Source organism: Euprymna scolopes, chromosome 46 (genome assembly GCF_053919585.1).
Source record: "Euprymna scolopes isolate OS-2025 chromosome 46, ASM5391958v1, whole genome shotgun sequence".
NCBI lineage: Eukaryota > Metazoa > Mollusca > Cephalopoda > Sepiida > Sepiolidae > Euprymna > Euprymna scolopes.
Window position 1 is genome coordinate 22552100 of NC_136527.1, and position 19537 is coordinate 22571636.

Genomic DNA, 19537 nt, shown 5'->3' on the forward strand with positions numbered 1-19537 from the left:
CACTAATCTATCAGATTTTGTTTTCAATACTGACTTAAACCTAAAAAAGGTCAATACGTAATTCTTTATGTTATCAGTGGTGGCCAATTCTGTATGCGTTTTCACGTACAGAATTGATAACATTTTTCTTGATTTTTGTTCTTTAATTTCCCTGTGTCTTCATAGAAACATGAAAGCGTTAAATGTCTTAATATGAGGCACGCCCGATGCATGGTGAATACCATCTGATAATTTAAAATTAACATCGGTAGATGACACTTGATGACTTCCATGCTCGAGTTTATAAACAAGGAAAAATTCATTTCTTTTGTCTTTCTAATAATCTTTTCTTTCATAATTCATTCCAAACGCTTCACATACTCTGTCAAAATGGTTAACTGAAATCATCTTCCAAAGTGTCACATATAAAACGAATCCCGAGAAAACAATATTTTTTAAAAAACAGAATATAGATCTAACGAATTCCCTCTCACTGGTTCCTTTTCCCCACTTCCAAACTCTGAACCAACCCTAGGCCTTTCTAAGTGCATCCGATTAATGTCTTTGACATCCTCAATAGGTGCAAATAGGAGATAACTTGTGTCCAAATTATTGGCAATTTTTGATGCCGCATTATGTGTCAGGACTCTCCAATCCATCAACGGCCTTTGCCGTTGATGTAGACTCCATTATATTATATATTACTGTCTTGGACATCCACAAACGATGATACAGCAGATAATTTGTGTCCAAAATTATTTGCAATTTTTGATGTCATTTTGAATTGATCCTATTACTGTCTTTGACATCCGTAAACGATGATACAGCAGATAATTTGTGTCCAAATTATTTGCAATTTTCGATGTAATGCTATATGTCATGACTCTACGGTCCATTAACGGCTTTTCCTGTTGATGTTGACTCCTCCATATTGAGATATCAGTTTGTTCTGTGGCTCAATCACTATCCAACTCATTGGACTTTCCTCAATCAACGTTGCCCACAGATGTTTCACATGCGCCTTCTGGTGGTTCTTATAAAAAACAAGATCTCCAATCTTAAAATCTACTGACTTTATTTTCTTATCCTTGTTCTCTATCATTTTTTTCTTAACTTTTAGAATCTTATTCCGTACCAAAAACATTGATGCATCACTTTTAGAGCGATCTCGTGTTACTCATTACCATAGTATACTCTACAAGGCATTAATATATTATCTAATGACAAGATCACGTCTCTGTTGTATAGCAAGTAGTATAGTGATAATTCTGTTGTTTCGTTCACATGAAATCTGACAGCTGCCAACATTTGGTTTATGTATAAATCCCATGACAACTCATTGTTCCTAATCTTTTTTGCTTAATTGTCATGCATCATCCTATGAAATCTTTCCACTTCTTTCTTTGTTTGGTAATAAAATGACGTCATCACATGATGTATGTTGATGTCCTTCAACACCTTCTTCATGACTTTGTTAATATTTTCCGGACATTATCTTTTAACAGCTGGGGTGGTCCTCCGAATCTGGGGAGAATTTCATCCAACAACAGATGCACCACCGTTTCTGCCTTCTTATTAGGAACCGCAAAAGCCTCCAGTCAACCTCTATACATATCCATGAAAGTCACTATCTCCTAGTTACCCAAAAGTGTCTTAATAATAATAATAAAAACATAACATATGACAGCAATAAGCCCTCAACTTTCTTATACAATGAAAACTATTTTGGCTCAAATAAAACGATTTTACGTACTATCTCTTTTGCATATCACTAAGATTATGAGATAAAAAAGTAAATTTGTTTTTAACAAAGATCATATCAGATCATAGATCATTTGAGGCAGAAATTATTTTTTTATAAATCAACAATAATATGACGTCATACCAATGAAAGATCTGACTTGTCTCACAGTAGTTGGAGTCGAGATTTTATCGATTTTGACTTTTTCCAGGTCTGGCTATATACTCTGTTCACTAACTTTGAACCCCAGATCCTGTTCTTCTCCTAAAATCTCACACTACATCACTTTCAACCTGAGGTTGTGCTTATGTAAAATGACTAGTAGTACCCTATCTATGTGATCCAAGTGACTTTCCATCGTATCTTAGAATATTAAAATATCATCCAAATATGGTAATGCATAATATTTCTGTCCCTGTAGAACTATGGACATTAATTGCTGAAACATCCTCGGGGCGTTTGCGAGACCAAATGGTATAATGTTAAAGTGAAATAAACCTCAGTTGCAGGTAAATGAAGTTCTTTTCTTTATCATTCTTATTTAATTTAACCTGAGAGTAACCTGACTTCAGATCTAAGTTTACAAAGTATTTTGTCAACCCAAGTAAGGCTAATATATCATCAATGGCCGGTAACACTCAGGCAAACTTCTTCATGACTTTATTTAAAGCCTTTACATCTATTTTACTACCATCCTTTTTTTTCTACTTACACAATCAGAAAACTCCATGGACTATTCGATCATTCAATTACATCTGCTTGCATCATTTCACCTAAATTGACGTATATCCTCACCCCATTTTTCTTAAGCCACTTGCAGCTTTTATCACATTTGTGTTGAGATTCTCTGCAACAAAGAAATTATGGTAGAAAGACTGACTTTCATTCCCTACTCTTAATCGAGCAAGCCCTTCTACAATTAATGGGGAAACATTAGCTGTTCTTAAACTTTTTTATCACATAGTCAAGGTTCCTATAAGTGCTTTAAAAACACTGCTAATTATTACTAACACCTAAATCGAAGTACATTCTCATCTCCTTTTTCTTAGCAACCCATGGCTTTTATCACACGTGTGTTCAGATTCTCTGCAACAAATCACTCATGACGGAAAGACTAACATTCTATTCCTACTCTTAATCGAGCATTAATTAACCTTCTACAATTAATAGGGACTCATTAGCTATTCTAAAATTTTTATCACATAGTTCAGGTTCCTGTCTAAGTGCTTTAAAACACTGCTATTTATTACTTTATTCTTAAATTTCTACAATTAGAGCTAAGGGAAGTTATGCGTTAACATCCTGGATATTTGATAGAAACAAAAAGAACTTTTAGAATTTAGAGTGGGGGTTGGTTTCACATGAATTTAATGTAAAATGACTTAGCATTTAAGACCATTCTAGCGTCTTAGGACAGTTGACCAATATAATTTTTATGGGAAAACAATCATTTGCACTTTTCCTTAAGGAAAGATCTTTTTTTACGTTTATATGTAACTTACCGAAAAATTTTGTTTAGTGGGGAGCTCTACCACTTGGACTTAGCGTTATTGTAAGGGCTGAAGGTTTTAGAAGTAGGCTTGCCACTCGTACCTAGGGTTAGACAAAGGATTAAGCGAGTTTTTGTTACGAGGGCATTTGACACCCATAAGCAATTATACAAGAATTACAACAAACAAACAAAAATAAATGTCATTTAAAACAAGTGACGTCACTCTAACAGAAAACGCAACGTTTGTAAAAGTATCAAGTATTTTTACCCACCTATTTATATATTTAAAAAATAATAACTATTTGTTAAAGCTGACAAATTGTTCACAAATTTTGAATAAATTTGATTTTTTAAAAATGACATTTCATGTCTTTTTCTACCGTTTTTATTTTTTAACTGAGCACCTCCTACAAATATTTAAATATCGATTTTGCATTTTTCATAATTGGGCACATTAGTTTCTATTCAATAATAATTCGCTTCAAACATTGGAAAAAAGACGAAAATTAAAAAAATAGAGAGGTGATACCGCTCATACATGTGAACCTAAAACATAATTCAGTCACATTTTCGGTTGTTTAAAACAAAAACACAATATTTAAAATTTTGACCACTAGTCAAAGTTTTTAAATATTTATATGCTTGATAAGAAAATAGCTCTAACTAAACATGTAAGAAAAGTTTTTATAATCAAATTTTTATTTAAAAAAATCGATCTGGAATAAAAATCAACAACACAAAACGTCCTTTTACAGGGGCTGTGCTATCGCTGCTTCTGGTTATTATGCTATTCCTAATGCTACAGTCTACACTCAAAATCAAAACGATTTTTTACGGATATCATGTGTTTTAATTGCTATTTACAACAACAGAAAACCATATACAATTATTATTTTAACAGATTAAAACAGTAAAAAGATTGTTTTATGATAGTTCAAATAAAATCAAAACAAAAAAGTTCCATACTCATGTTGAAATCTTTTTTACACAACGGAAAAGCGAGTGCTCAAATCTATTTCAGACAAGCGAAACTATTAAAAGTGCAATCTTTTCTTGGCTAGATTCTAAATCTCACGAAAACATTCTTCATACCAGTGCAGTACGAGCATTTAGAAATCGGGGGAGTTGTTACAAAATCTTATTGAAAACGCCATTTTATGATGTTAACATTTTTTATCAATTTATTTGCTTAAAATTCTTAAAATATATAAGGTACATTATTATTCATGAATTCATTTGCTTAAAACTCTTAAAATATATAATGTACATTATTATTTATAAATTTATTTGTTTAAAACTCTTAAAATATACAATGCCCATTTATCAATTTATTTGTTTAAAACTCTTAAAATATATAATGTACGTTAGTATTTACAAATTTATTTGTTTAAAACTCTTAAAATATATAATGAACATTATTATTTATAAATTTATTAGTTTAAAACTCTTAAAATATATAAGGTGCATTATTATTTATAAATTTATTTGTTTAAAACTCTTAAAATATATACTGCACATTATTATTTATAAATTCGTTTGAAAAGGACAAAACAGTGGTATATTGACGACTTAAAATGCTTCGGTTTGTAAAATATGACTATTTTATCAGAATCCCCTTGGAATGTGTGATAATCCAAAGCATTTTATCGTTCATGTGTATTGCTACTGATAAAAATGTCAAAATAAGGAACGATTAAGAAAACAATACATCAGAGAGCTAGACACAATAGAATATTCAAAAGTGATTGGACTCTCCAGAAACATGTTGTTCATGTCAATCTGCTTATGTAAAAATCATGACTAATATATTCCATGTAAATGTGGAAAATTATACAAATGTGAGCCATGTCATTCATTAACAGTACAATTAGAAATATATTGAAAAGCTGTAATATGTGGAAAGATTTAAAAATCAGATATGGCAGAATATATATGGATGGAAAAGGGAAACCATCTATTTTTATAGGATTAAGTACAAATTATAGATGGAAGAGAACAGTGAAGAGCAATCTGACTTAAGAAAAACAGCGCATTCATATAACAATTGCAAAAACAACAAACTATTTTTACTTATACTTAAAAAACCCTGATTATAGTAGTCTAATAACGTATCCAGATAGGACACGCCTACAAAACTTATGACTCATACTAAAAATTATACAAAATATATACTGCACATTATTATTCATAAATTCGTTTGAAAAGGACAAAACAGTGGTATATTGACGACTTAAAATGCTTTGGTTTGTAAAATATGACTATTTTATCAGAATCCCCTTGGAATGTGTGATTATCCAAAGCATTGTATTGTTCATGTGTATTGCTACTGATAAAAATATCAAAATAAGGTGGAAGGTTTAAGAAAACAATACAACAGAGAGCTAGACATTATATAGTATTCAAGGGTGATTCGATTCTACAGAAACGTGTTCATGGAAATCCACTTATGAAAAACTCATGACTTATAGATTCCATGTAAATGTGGAAAATTATACAAATGTGAGTCATGTCATTCACTAACAGTAAGGGTATAAAATCATTGAAAAGCTGTAATATGTGGAGAGATTGAAAAATTTGTTGTGGCAGAATATATATGGATGGAAAAGTTAAATCATCTACCATTATGGGATAAAGTAAAAATTATAAATGGAGAAAAACAATGAAGAGTAAGCTAGGTTATATATTATTTAACACGATAAAGGAACCATTAATAATAATATATATACATATAGTAATATGTAATAAAAACTGTCTATAGGTATGTATATATATATATTTATATGATATGGAGTAATAAATACTGATAACATCTAGAAACAAAATAGTTCTTAAAATTCATACCAAGATTGTCTGCTAGGACCTGTAATGCTAATATATGTTGCTATGATTAGAGTACTAGGTAAAATTTAGTTGTAGATTACATACTACTGAACGCAAGAAGTTTTTATCCTCAGTGAGATTGAAAATAGAATTAAAAATTACTTAGGAATTTTTACCCAGTCATCGCTACCAATACTAGAGTGTGCTAATCCCATGTACTAAATAAAACGTTCCATTCAGAATTATGTAAAGATTTTTGAGTTCAAGAGAAAGGTTCTCAAGTTCGACAAAATACACCCAAATAAGATCGAAGGTAACAGAAACGTTGTGAAAATAATACCCAAGTGGAGAACAGTATTCTGAAGAATCAAATAATATGAAGACTCAATCCTCATCTCTAAAATAAAAAAACGTTATTACTTTCAGTTGGAAAAATAAAAACACATTAATGTTGTAAACAAACCTGTATTGAATTAAAAATACACTCATTTTATTTTTTAATTTAATTAATTAATAGATGTGTGGATATTTTTTGATAACTACCAACATAATAAATTGAATTTTACAAGATGAAATGTACTTTTTCAAATTTATTTTATACTTTCAGAATTTGCAACAATGAAAAGAAATTCATTAATGGATAAGAAGCACCTTTCTGCATTGTTGATTTAAAAATCGTTTAAAATAATTATGACTTTCTTCATATAAATTTTCCAAAGTTGAAATTTATTAGCGTGCCTATCATCACACACTTCATTACATTCCTACTTTTTGTGGAATCAGATGCAAGACAAACATGAGATGCAAAGAACATTCTTGTGAAGTATGTGGTTCTTCTTTTGCATGGAAGTCAAGTTTATTGCATCATATGCTAACACATGCGGGAGAGAAACCACATTCTTGTGAAGTATGTGGTTCTTCTTTTGCACAGCGGTCACATTTATTGTGTCATATGAAAACACATATGGGAGAGAAACCACATTCTTGTGAATTATGTGGTTCCTCTTTTGCACGCAATTCAAGTTTATTGCATCAAATGCTAACACATACAGGAGAGAAACCACATTCTTGTGAAGTATGTGGTTCTTCTTTTGCACTTAAGTTAACGTTGTTGCGTCATATGAAAACACATACAGGCGAGAAACCATATTTTTGTGAAGTATGTGGTTCTACTTTTGGATGGAAGTCAAGTTTGTTGCATCATATGAAAACACATACGGGAGAGAAACCACATTCTTGTGAAGTATGTGGTTCTTCTTTTGCATGGAAGTCAAGTTTGTTGAGTCATATGAACACACATACTGGCGAGAAACCATATTCTTGTGAAGTATGTGGTTCTTCTTTTGCACAGAGTTCAGATTTATTGAGTCATATGAAAACACATACGGGAGAGAAACCACATTCTTGTGAAGTATGTGGTTCTTCTTTTGCATGGAAGTCAAATTTGTTGCGTCATATGAAAACACATACGGGAGAGAAACCACATTCTGGTGAAGTATGTGGTTCTTCTTTTGCATGGAAGTCAAGTTTGTTGAGTCATATGAAAACACATACGGGGGAGAAACCACATTCTTGATAAGTATGTGGTTCTTCTTTTGCACAGAGGTCACATTTATTGAGTCATATGAAAACACATACGGGAGAGAAACCACATTCTTGTGAGGTATGTGGTTCTTCTTTTGCACAGAGGTCACATTTATTGAGTCATATGAAAACACATACGAGAGAGAAACCACATTCTTGTGAGGTATGTGGTTCTTCTTTTGCACAGAGGTCACATTTATTGAGTCATATGAAAACACATACGGGAGAGAAACCGCATTCTTGTGATGTATGTGGTTCTTCTTTTGCACGGAAGTCAAGTTTGTTGAGTCATATGAAAACACATACGGGGGAGAAATCAAATTATTGTGAAGTATGTGGTTCTTCTTTTGCACAGAGGTCACATTTATTGAGTCATATGAAAACACATACGGGAGAGAAACCACATACTTTCGAAGTATGTGGTTCTTCTTTTGCATGGAAGTCAAGTTTGTTGAATCATATGAAAACACATACGGGAGAGAAACCACATTCTTGTGAAGTATGTGGTTCTTCTTTTGCATGGAGGTCACATTTGTTGAGCCATATAAAAACACATACAGGAGAGAAACCACATTCTTGTTAATTATGTGGTTCTTCTTTTGCATCCGATTGACATTTGGTGAGGCATATGAAAACACATACAGAGCGTTCCTAATGATGCTTTACTTAACAGAGCAGCTACAGAAATCAAAATAGTAGTTAAAAATACTCCACACATTGTATTTCAAAAATTGGAAAAATGTGCCAAACAATATTGTGCAAAGTCTTTTCTGGAATTATTATTATTATATTAGTAAGGAATGTTTTATAGACTGGCTTTAAAGAGGATTTCTTCACTATGATCAGGATAGAATTATAATGACTGCTCACAATGAAAGCTTACCACTGCTTTTAATAAGATAGAAAAAAGCTGGAATCTTTGGAAAATTTTTATTTCAGTAATTATAAGAGCAACTGAATTAGACAAAAGAATTTAAAAAACTGGCAAATATATTTGGTTAAATGATTTCTCGGTTGAAATGCATGAGAATTAATTTCTCGATTGAAATATATTAAATTAAAAAAGAGACAAACAACATTCTGGTTCTTTTAATAAAAAGAAAGATTTATTATAGGTAGGAACCCCTTCATTTCTGAGAACTGCAAACGTGAAATAAAGTTAACAAAATGTTCGAATTGATTCTTTTATTAATTTAACTTTTGATTAAGTATTTTATTCTGCATTTTTTATTTTTCCATGTATTTCTTCTTTGAATATTCTTTCCATATTCAGATTGGAAACTCTTTTCTATCCTCAAACACATGAGATACTTCTTTGCCATATCATGTGACACATTTCCTCTATATTTATCGAGGGAAACTTTTAATCACGCCACCTGCAGCATATTTCTGGTAAACAACAGGTTATTATGAGTTGTACGACTGTAACCCTCACCAAAATTCATAAGAAATAACAAAATTGTTATAGGCGTATGTTCTCAATATATAAGATTAAGAGTGTGGTTTTTCTAGTTTTAAACAATTTTCGATTATGAATATTTTGAGTTAATGAATCCTTGTAAGAACTAACTTGCATTTGAAAATGACGAAAGGAATTAATCACCACTACAAAGTATACAAAAGTACTATGCTAAGTTGTTTGTTTTGAAATTCTCAAATATAGCACTCCCATCCGTACACACAAAAAGAAATTTAATCACCTTAAAAACGTCATGGTCATAATTTTGTGGTGGAATGTGATTCATCATATATAGCTTATATGTCGTTAAAACCTTTTGCACAAACAACATTCAACAATTTAATTCTATTTTATAATCTACATTTATTCACATGCCTCACAGAGTTGCATATTTTATCATTGGAATCTATCTTTCCGAAAATTGAATAAAGACTGCAATAGAAAAATCACACATTCAAAGGTTTTACCTGCGAGCACATCCTTCTAGGACAGAACAAACACTACATTGAAATAATACCACGAAAGTCTGATTTGTTCATATGCTTTCTATGGCTTAAGTTAGAGAAAGGTCAATTCATATTTAGAATTAACCTCTTAGAAATGTCAAATTAAACAATTGCTGAAAATAACCTTTCTGCCCTCGCCATACTTCACGCAATAATAATATAAAATTTGTGATTCAAAATAAGTAGATAATGCCTGGGATAATACATTCATGAAGCAAAACATATACTTGACTTTTACCATCACCAATTGCTTATTATAATTATTGCTAATACCTTGAAATAACTTCCACCGTTAAATGCGGGGGGGGGGCTTCACATGAATGTTTTTCAGGTTAGTGTGCTCTTCCATATGTTTTTTTGCTGTCTCTTCAAATCCCTCTTTCCGAATCACGTGTTTCATAAACAGTGTGAACGAGGATAAGATGAAGAACTTCATTCAAGTTTCAGAAGCAGTTTTTTTGTGCAACCGGTAGAGAGCAACTACAGTTTCGGTCTTTAATCACACATAAGAGTTAGAGATGACGAAACATGTATCCATGATTATCTAAAAGAATAAAGACAATCGAAATAGAAAGACAAATTCCATTAAAATCTAATAATGTTACAGATGAATTCATATTTTGAATCCTAGTTAATTTTTTAGTTAGCAATGTTTCTTCTCTTAATACAATTACTTATTTCGGTTTTCTAATGTTTCTTCTCTTCTTTCGATTTTCTAATTATTATTTTTATAATCTTATTCAATTTATATTTCGATCTGCGCATATGAGTATTGCCAATTTCACACAATTACGTTATCATAGCCTGGGTTGTACTCATGTCCTGGGTTGTACTCTCTGCACTCCCTTCAACTTAACAGTAATTAAGATGATAAAATGCAAACACATCCACTCTCCAAAATAAGGATGCAATAACCGGAAGTAAAGACCATACAACATTATCTAGTACAAGATGAAAACGGCCATTTTACAAAATTAATTAATCCGATTCAAAAACTTGTTAATAGAATAAAAGATAAAAATGAAAGTTTTCGGATGGCAAAATAATTGTTTGAACGTTTGATAACGCCTCCATATATTTATATATGTTCAAAACACAAGCATGTCCATGTAAAACAAATTAATAACTCGGTGGCGATAAAAAAATAAAAACGGTTCTGTCGACAGAACGAAGATCGGATTTTTTTACAAAGGTCTACCACACCAGCAATATTAGACACAACTTCAATTTATCTAAAAAAAATCCAGCTCCACAAAACATTTCCCCCTCTCACCTGATTCCCCGAAAAGAGATAATCTGTTCCAATTACGCACATAACCTTAACAGTTCTTCAAAACCGGTAGTGATTAAGGTTAAAGGCAATATAAAATAGCAAGCCAGCTATCTTATAGCTGCTGCTGATTTTCTCATGAGTACTCTGTTACACTGCTCCAGAAAAAGTTTTACTTATTGTTTCGATATTTTGTAAAATTAAAACATAAAAATACATATATATGCATACATATAAAAATATATAAGCTTAATAGAATCTTATATAGAAATAAATATTTTATTTTACTTCATTCTTATTGTTTTAATTTGTAAGAAAAGATCATTTTCAACCTGACATATTGTGTATTAGTGAAGTATATTTTTCAATTGAAAGCAATGCTAGTTTCTTTAAGAACTAATTGTGTTCCTTCGAATTTTTACAATTCTTTTCAAGGTTGAAAAATAGTCTTTATCTGATTTAGTAATGTGAAATTTCAAGAATATTTTCATCAGTTTTGTAATTTCACTATAATAGACATGAGGGGAAAACGAATGTACACATATCAAAAGTAATAGCAGAGGTATTAGAAAACTACGTTCAGTTTGTAAAGGAATGGAACCGCAAATGAATAAAAACAGGTAATGCTACTAAGACTAAGCTTCGTTCCTTTAACAATTATAAAAAAACTATAAACTATTACCATAACAAAAAACATATTACCTGACAACCCATTTTTCAAACTTTTCGGCCTAACATTTCCCACATATCCTTTATCTCTACCATGCAGAGTATTGTCGTCACATCTAAGCTGATAAATCTACCACTAGTCTTTACCTATTAGACATGATCCAAAAAGAGTTTCAAATCTAATAGAATCTGCACTATCCGCCATGCTCCAACCCCTGTCACATCGCCGGAATGTTGCATCTGTTTGCCAATTTTGTAACTTCTTTAATTGAATGTGCTCTGATTAAATAGCACTTGTGAACCCTCGATGTACAAACTCCCGAATGATGCGAAAGCAGAAAAATACCAACCCTTCAATGTTGAAGCCTCTAGGTGCCGACAATCCTTATATTGTAGTGGAATTCCCCTTGACTTTTGAACCCGCTTCCCATAATTCCTAATTCCCTGGGTGTAATGACATGCAGAAGTTTAAATGTAATGTGAATAGGCATCTCACTGGTAAGCTCTCCACAATACCATGTTCGATATGATTCCAATTAGTAGTACCTTACGTCCAAGTAGCAATACGCCATGTTTGGTCTAATTTTACAGGAATTTTCCCTTTCTTATGTACCCATTTTTAATTAAAAAACTTTCTAATAAATAATAAACCTTTTTTTAAATAAAAAATAGATGAATTGAATAGAACAGGATAGTGAATAGATATGAGGGAGAGAGGGAGTGATGTGAATGCGAGAATGATGAAATGATGTAACCGTGATAGAGTAGGGAAGGAATAATATAGAAAGAAGGGGGAGGGGGTTAGGGGCAGGGTTGGGGAAGAGTAAAAATAATAGAAAGAAGGGGAGAGTGGGAGAGAGTGATATGGTTAATAAGAGAGGAGAGGGGAGGTTGACGGAAAGGATGAGAGAGAGAGAGAGAAAAGGAAAAAAATAAATAGAAAAATAGGGAGAAGAAAGAAGAGAATATATATATAGTTCTGTTGAAATATATTTTCTTATAATCTATACCAATCCTTATTTAAGAAGCTCAATGTAATTATAGAGCAATATAGAGAATAAATAACAAAAAATGATATTCCAAAATTCATGATGTTGGCCAACTTATAATTTATTCCTTTAATTCAGTTGACTTATACAATTCTTGACAGTATCTGTTTCGTAGCGCAAAATCAATCACTTAATTATTATATCAATCAGTGAATCTATTATGTCCTTAACTCATCAGAAGAAGTTCTATTTAATAATTAGTAAATTTATTAATTCTAACTTGTGTATTCATACTTATAAAAATAACATTAATAAATTATAAACTATGTTACATGTTTGTATGTACGAAACTAAACTAAGCTTAAAACGATTGATCATTACGATTATTATAATTAATCAATTGATTTGAATTGAAAACCAGACATCATTCAATTTTCTTGACTATTATAATCAAGCTTTCAAAAATCATACAATCCAAGCATATACTTACGTTAAGTTAACTTTAAAAATTATCTGAAACCTCCTTTTTATCGTAATTGTAAATAATAAAAATTATTTGAATTAAAGTGAGGCAGAGTTACTTCCCTTGGAACAAAACAAACGAGATATTAAGTTTACTTTTATTTATTTTGTCCTCTTTAATTTAACTTTTTCTTCTCATTTAGCATTCATATTATAAACATTTCGTAACCCATAGTCATCCATATTCAACTAATAATTAATCTAATATAGTTTTAATGTCTTTCACTTAATATTATCAAAAAACATTTACTCGGTTTATATTATAAATTAATTCACTAATCTGTCCAATATAAAATTTAAGTATAAAAAATTATTTCAATCGATAGTCATAAGTTGTACTTCATTTCTGCTAATGGTGAATTGTAAAATAATTGGTTACTTACATTCATTGATATAATAATTTAGTGATTGATTTTGCGCTACGAAACAGATACTGTCATGAATTGTATAAGTCAACTGAATTAAAGGAATACCTTATAAGATGGTCAATATCATGCATGTTGGAATATAATTTTTACTTATTTATTGTGTGTGTGTCTGTCTGTCTGTCTGTCTCTCTCTCTCTCTCTCTCTCTCTCTATATATATATATATATATATATATATATATATATATAGGAAATTTATTACTGTGAGTCCAGAATGAGTTTACAAATTGTTTCAGCTAGAGGAAAATCCTCAAAGAGAGGAAAAAATCCAACTAGCATCGTCAGAATTCATAGATGGACTAAGTTATAAAGTCAAATAAGAATGGAAACATCGTAGATAAAGGGGAGTTAGAAAAGAAGGGGGAGTGGTAGGGAGAGGACTTTGGAATTTAAAGTAGTAGGAGTGTATGCAATAAGAGAGGGGTTTATAATTAAATATTAATTATGTGTAAATTCTTATATACGTTTTTTTAGTTTATAACGGTTTAAACTTAAAAGTTTATAACGGTTTAAACTTAAAAGTTAATTTAAAGGATCACCATGGCAACAGGTTGGAGAGTTAATGTTAGTGAAGGAACGGGTTGAAAATAACCACAACTATAATAACAATGGTCAAAATAACTGTAACTGCCTTAACAAACCCCAATGCCCGCTCCAGCAAAATTGTCTCTCAACAAATGTGGTTTGCAAAGCAACTATTGCCCCTGCTGAAGACCCACAAAACAAAAAAAATTACATTGGCCTCTCAAGCACCACGTTCAAAGACAGATTTAGAGTGCATAAATGCTCCCTAAATAACCCCAACCACCCCAATAGTACTTCATTCTTTTTTCCATTCTTATTTGACTTTATAACTTAGTCCATCTATGAATTCTGACGATACTAGTTGGATTTTTTCCTCTCTTTGAGGATTTTCCTCTAGCTGAAACAATTTGTAAACTCATTCTGGACTCACAGTAATAAATTTCCTATATATTGCTCTGACTACACATTGAGCACTCTAGTCCGCTTTTTTCACCACTGGTAAATATATATATATATATATATATATATATATATATATATATATATATATATATATATATATATATATAAAGTCCTGGTCAAAATCATAAGACCACTTAAGAAAGTAAGCGTTTACGCATACTATCGAATTTTTAATCAAACAAATGGTTGAAACCCTTGCCAAAAGGGAAAATATGATGAAAAAAAATGAAGAATAAAAAGAGGGGGAGAGAGAAAGAGGAGGGCAAAAGGAAATGAGAGAGTGGTAAGTTATTGAAGGAGAAAGAAAAGAAAGAAAGAAAGAATGAGGCAGACGGTTAAATAGATGAGCGGGGGTTTCACATCATTAGGTCGTTTATCAAGATATGGAATATAAAATGTAGAAAGTAAAAAAATAATCAAATAATAAAATAAAAAAAAAACTGAAATAGAAAATATATTTCTGGTCTCAGAGTCGGAGAGAGAAAGTGGTAGAGGAGAAGAAGAAGAAGAAGAAGAAGAAGAAGAAGAAGAAGAAGAAGAAGAAGAAGAAGAAGAAGAAGAAGAGACGTGAAATATAATATATGAGGGTAGTGCATTGAAAGGTAAATACCTGAATTATTTTTTTGGGTGAGGTAGGTGTGTCAGAAGTTTCGTGAAAATAGTGAATAATTCCACCCCATATTTCCAAGCTTATAACTCCTCAAAAAATGTAATTCAAGCCTTAATTTTTTTTTCAATTAAAGGAGCAAGTACTAAGGTGTCATAAAAAAAAACAACGTGGTTACTTTTTTTTTAAGTTTTAAACTTCGGACTTTACAGGTAAATTTCTAATAATTGAAATATAATTTTTACTTATTTATTGTGTGTCTGTCTCTCTCTGTCTCTCTCTCTCTCTCTCTCTCTATATATATATATATATATATATATATATATATATATATATATAGGCGCAAAATCAATCACTTAATTATTATATCAATCAGTGAACCTCTTATGTCCTTAACTCATCAGAAGAAGTTCTATTTAATAATTAGTAAATTTATTAATTCTAACTTGTGTATTCATACTTATAAAAATAACATTAATAAATTATAAACTATGTTACATTTCTTGACTATTATAATCAAGCTTTCAAAAATCATACAATTCCAAGCATATACTTACGTTAAGTTAAGTTTTAAAATTATCGGAAACCTCCTTTTTATCGTAATTGTAAATAATTTAATTTATTTGAATTAAAGTGAGGCAGAGTTACTTCCCTTGGGATAAAACTTACGAAATATTAAGTTTACTTTTATTTATTTTTACTCTTTAATTTCATTTTTTCTTCTCCTTTTACATTAATATTAGAAACATTTCGTAACCCATAGTCATCCATATTCAACTAATAATTAATCTAATATAGTTTTAATGTCGTTCACGTTATATTATTAAAAAAAAGATTTACTCGGTTTATATTATAAATTAATTCACTAATCTGTCCAATATAAAATTTAAGTATTAAAAATTATTTCAATCGATAGTCATAAGTTGTACTTCATTTCTGCTAATGGTGAATTGTAAAATAATTGGTTACTTACATTCATTGATATAATAATTTAGTGATTGATTTTGCGCTACGAAACAGATACTGTCATGAATTGTATAAGTCAACTGAATTAAAGGAATACCTTATAAGATGGTCAATATCATGCATGTTGGAATATAATTTTTACTTATTTATTGTGTGTCTGTCTGTCTGTCTGTCTGTCTGTCTCTCTCTCTCTCTATATATATATATATATATATATATATATTATATATATATATATATTATATATATATATATATTATATATATATATATATTATATATATATATATATTATATATATATATATATATTATATATATATATATATTATATATATATATATATTATATATATATATATATATTATATATATATATATATATATATATATATATATATATATATATATATATATATATATATATATATATATACAGTCCTGGTCAAAATCATAAGACAACTTAAGAAAGTAAGCGTTTACGCATATTATCGAATTTTTAATCAAACAAATGGTTGAAACCCTTGCCAAAAGGGAAAATATGGTGAAAAAAATGAAATCTGCTTCATTCGAAACCTTAACCCTGATCTAATAATTACTTTTTTAAGTAGTCTTATGATTTTGACCAGGACTGTATATACATAGGAAGGTTAATGGAAAAGGCAGGGTAGTGAAAAAAGAAAAAAGGGAGGAAAGAATGTATATATATAATGAGAAAATGGTGAATAAACCTGAAAAAGAGCTCAATACTAATGCAGAGCAAAATATGTTTTTATTACCGTTTTTTTGTCTGTTTAGTTACCCATGTTTCCACTACCAGACTCGAAATAACGATCTGATATTTTAATCAGTTTACTTGGCAGATTAAATATTTATTATAACGGAGTACGAAAAGTACAAAATAAAGATTCAAATCAAAACAGCAGCGGGGAGAGAGAAAGAGGAGGGCAAAAGGAAATGAGAGAGTGGTAAGTTATTGAAGGAGAAAGAAAAGAAAGAAAGAATTAGGCAGACGGTTAAATAGACGAGCGGGGGTTTCACATCATTAGGCCGTTTATCAAGATATGGGATATAAAATGTAGAAAGTAAAAAATAATCAAATAATAAAATAAAAAAACTGAAATAGAAAATATATTTCTGGTCTCAGAGTCGGAGAGAGAAAGTGGTAGAGAAGAAGAAGAAGAAGAAGAAGAAGATGAAGAAGAAGAAGATGAAGAAGAAGAAGAAGAAGAAGAAGAAGAAGAAGAAGAAGAAGAAGAAGAAGAGGCGTGAAATATAATATATGAGGGTAGTGCATTGAAAGGTAAATACCTGAATTATTTTTTTGGGGTGAGGTAGGTGTGTCAGAAGTTTCGTGAAAATAGTGAATAATTCCACCCCATATTTCCAAGCTTATAACTCCTCGAAAAATGTAATTCAAGCCCGAATTTTTTTTCAATTAAAGAAGCAAGGACCAAGGTGTCATAAAAAAACAAACAAAAAACACAACGTGGTTATTTTTTTTTTTTAAGTTTTAACTTTCGGACTTTACTGGTAAATTTCTAAAAAACAGTACTTTTTTTGCTTTAAATTTGAATATATTATTTATTGACCTTTTCTCTTCACTTTGTGATATATAAGACTTTGGTACATAAATAAATTATTTACTTTTTAATAGACACTTAAAAATGGGAGGGGTGAAATATTCGACCTCCTGTCTTTCCAAGCTTATAAATCCTCGAAAATTGTAATTCAAGCCTTAATTTTTTTTTCAATTAAAGGAGCAAGGACCAAGGTTCCATAAAAAGAAGAAAAAAAAACAAATAACGTGGTTTAAAAAAAAAGGTTTTAAACTTCAAACTTTACAGGTAAAATCCTAAAAAACATTACTTTTTTTTTTAAATTTGAATATATTATTTATTGACCTTTTCTCTTCAATTTGTGAGTAAATTAATTATTTACTTTTCGGTGAGTAAATTAATTATTTACTTTTTAATAGAAACTTGAAAATGGGGGGGGCATGAATTAAAAAAAAACGTTTGTCTAAAATATTATATTCGGTTTATTGGAAAGAACGTAAAATTTCACATTGACCCTGAAAATATCGTAAAAATAGAATCAATAGAAAAATTTTGATAGATTTTTAAAGTTTAAAAATTGAAAAATATTGAGTTCGTAAAATTCATTACTGTTTTTTTTTTTTTAAATATTTCTATTACTTTTAAAACAACTGTAATAGTTTATTTTGGAAGTATAATCCATAAAGAAAATAAATGACCCACTTTTAACAGAGAAATTACGAGATTTTTATATTTTATTTGTCAGTTTCGTGTTAGGGGTGTCAAAAATTCCTACAAAACTTCTGATACATCTACACTACACCTACAGCCACGCCTAGCTGAATTTACTGGTGCCCGGAAAACTCGTCCCGGGAAAACTCGTCTCGGGAAAACTCGTCTCCGGAAAACTCGTGTCGGGAAAACTCGCCCCCTTTCGCTAGGTAGGAAAACTGGTCCCTTATTGAATAAATATCGATTGAAAACACATTTTATGATCGTTCTTGAAGGAGAAATTGTTTTTTTTTTAATAGACTATAGCCCCCCCCCATAATATTAAAAAAATTTTTTTTTACTTGTTTGATGTTTTTTTTTTTTTTTTTTTTAATAAAATCGATTTTCTAAGTGTCCGTTTTCTACCTAACTGACTAAGTTCTTAGTGGTTTCACTTATTTTAAAACGTTTATTATGTTCATAAACGAGACCGCATATTTTTTTATATTAATATAAAAAGAATTTACTTATTTACTGTTGTTATAAAAGGGTAAAATCGATTTGGGTTTGTATTACTGTACACATAGATTCGAAAAAGTTGTCAAAAAACAAATATATAACAAATAAATGTTATCAAAGGCAAGATAAGTTACTTTCCTACCAAACTGGATATATTTTTCGTGTTTTTATTCAATGTAACGTGTTTATTCAGCTCGAAAAACATACAGTGTTTACCGATGTATTGGACAATTCAAAATAGCGGCCGACTCTCTCTTAAACACAGTAAGTTCGGGAATAGGTGTTATAAATAATAAACTAGACAAAATACTATTAAAAAAAACACCGAATATATGTCAACCTATGTCACGGTAATATATATTGAGCGAATTTCTAACAGTATTTTGTCTAGTTTATTATTTTTCGAATCTATGTGTACAGTAACAAACCAAAATTTTAATATTTTTTGAAATATAATTTAGAGAGGGGGGGTATATCTCCCTCGGAAAACAACCAACAAAAAATGAAATTAAAAAGATTCTTGATAAACGATAGCGGAGTTTTCAATAAAATTGATTAATAAATTTATTTAGTGATTACTTTTTCTCTGAATGATTGATTTTAGAATTTTGAAGTAAAAATTAAAAATATTAAAAATGAGTTAACGAGAGATTGTTAGCACCTGGCATCTCTCGCGCCAAAAAAATATTTCGCTTTTGATTTATTAGTTAATTTTTGCAAAATTTGACAGGACGACAATAAATGTTGATAATTG

The 19537-nt window shown here is 30.2% G+C and overlaps 1 protein-coding gene across 3 annotated transcripts in view; it reads left to right on the forward strand.

Annotated features, from left to right (window-relative positions):
- The window catches only part of LOC145271402 (uncharacterized), a 96129-nt gene that overhangs the window by 36180 nt on the left and 40412 nt on the right, over window positions 1–19537 (forward strand). Inside the window, exons 2-3 of one of the 3 annotated variants that reach the window (XR_013865854.1) lie at window positions 2142–2229; window positions 6640–8788. The exons of 1 other annotated variant lie outside the window; for it this stretch is intronic. The gene's annotated coding sequence lies outside the window, so the exon portion shown is untranslated. Of the gene's footprint in view, window positions 1–2141; window positions 2230–6639; window positions 8789–19537 lie in introns of those variants that run through there. One more of the 3 variants, XR_013865855.1, reaches the window with a different exon arrangement.